This window comes from Sciurus vulgaris (genome assembly GCF_902686455.1).
Source record: "Sciurus vulgaris genome assembly, chromosome: 3".
Classification (NCBI taxonomy): Eukaryota; Metazoa; Chordata; class Mammalia; order Rodentia; family Sciuridae; genus Sciurus; species Sciurus vulgaris.
In genome coordinates this window covers 23,118,201-23,120,236 of record NC_136463.1, presented here as the reverse complement: position 1 = coordinate 23,120,236, position 2,036 = coordinate 23,118,201, and the positions used below count along the sequence as shown (strand labels likewise).

Sequence of the window (2,036 nt, the reverse complement as noted above, 5' to 3'; positions counted from 1 at the left end):
GTTATACACAAATAAAAGGCAAATTTCTAATTCTTTAGAGTTTAAATCTGATAGTGAACATCTCTTTACCTTTGACTTTGTCTCATTTCTTTAAACTTAATAACTGAGTTCCATCTGAATAAATATTTTAAAATTCTTAATTATTAAAGCAAGCTTCCTAGCTGCTCTGACAAGAAACATAAAAAACCTTCACCCCACTAATTCCATCAACACTAAATTTACTGCAATCAAGTTCACATTTTATAAGCATTAATTTTTTTTTTTTTTGTAGGGCTGGGGATTGAACCCAGGGTCTGTGCTTGGGAGGCAAGCACTCTACCAACTGAGCTATATCCCCAGCCCCATTAATTAAATTTGCCTTTATTACAATGACAGAAAATAAGTCATTTTCCTTCCTCTAGAAAACTACACTGAAATGCTTTCTTTGGAAAATTTTAGTAGTGGGGTGAAATTTTTAAACATTAAAAAAATATATTCTAAAATAGAACAAAATATCCAGGATACCATATAAATAAAAATGATAAAAATTTATCAGTGAATAGGGTATCACCTTGGTCTATAAGTGATATTCTCCACAATCAATTTATAAGTTTTAAAAACACCACTAAAATGACACTGGTTAAGGTTTATCTCTGACATATTTCTAAAAAGCCTGGTAGTAAGCTTATTCTTAAAATTGATTTAAGGTAGTTGTGTTTTCAGTAGCATTTAGAACAATCTAGCACTTCGTAGGAATACGCAGATCAGCACACTGTACTAAAACATAACTGTGTAACATTTTTTAAACTAGCTGCAATTTTCAGTAGCTGTGTTCACCAACCGTGCAACAGAATTATAATGTTCTCCTAAGCCATATGCATGTCTCATATACAAGTATTAATGGTTTCTTGGAATATTCTTCGCCAACTATAATAGCAGGAGAATCTGCCTGTATTATCTCTATTGGTGTTTGTAAAATGTGAGACAGAGCTCTTAGCTCAAGCTGACCTCCCCATGCAGTTGTGTTTACAATATCATCACAGTACTTTCCAAATTCTTCTGGAGTATACATATTTCCTGAATTAGGATTGGTTAAAAATGGCAAAAAGTCTTCCACATGGCTTTGCATATATTCAGCAGTTTGACTTCTTAAGGCAGCCACAGTCAGAGCACAGTCCTGTTCTTTCAGTTGATCCTCAATGGCTCTGTACATACAGTGGCCATCAGATGGAATCTGTTTAATTTCCAACTCTTTGGCTGCCAATATTTGAGCAAGTTTTTCACTTTCTACATGTCTGGCTCCAGATAAGTTCTCAATTTCAGCTTCAGCTATCCTTTCTTCTCGTTCCTTTTCCAATGCAGCTTTCTTTTCCCGTCTCTTCTGTGCTTTTGATATCCGAGGTGGCTGATTTTCAAGTACCAAGTTTGAAATGTTAACAGCAACAGAATCAATCTTATTTTCCTTGCAGGTCAGTCTCAATTGCTCCAGTTCCTCCTTATGTTTCTGCTCCATTTCTTTTCCAACTTAGCAACATCTTCAGTGAGTTGCTTCCTCCTTTTTTTGTCATTCTTGGGAATAGCATTCTTCATGCCCTGAATTTTGACTTGCAATTCCTTCTTCTCTTTGCGATGCCTTCTCACCAGCTGTTACTCCTCATCCAGCTCTTCCGTCAAGTCTGACTCCATGACGACCGGGTCGCCGGGCACACGCGTTGGAGAAAACGAGCACCAAGAGCTAGGAGACACCTTCCACCTCTCAATCCTCACCAGGGTGCCATTGAGCAATTCTTATTGACTTGCCTTTAAATGTGACCTGACATTTTTTTTCTTGAAGACTTTTAAAATTCTATCCTTGTTCTGTATGTTGGGTATAATTATAATGTGTCATGGATAGGTTCTTTTTTGATCTTGTCTATTCAGGGTTTTGAATATATCCTGTATCTGGATGTTCATCTCATTCTGAAGATTTGGAAAATTTTCTGTTACTATTTCCCTGAAGAGGTTATCCATTCCATAAGCCTGCATGTCACAACCCTCCTCAAAACCAATGATCCTTA

General features: G+C 36.4%; 1 pseudogene across 1 annotated transcript; it reads right to left on the bottom strand.

The window, feature by feature from the left end:
- Nucleotides 1-411: 411 nt before the first annotated feature.
- On the bottom strand, nt 412-1,683 carry LOC306657153 (deubiquitinase OTUD6B-like; annotated as a pseudogene). The gene has a single exon. The product of its transcript is annotated as a deubiquitinase OTUD6B-like (transcript).
- Between the last annotated feature and the right edge of the window lie 353 nt (nt 1,684-2,036).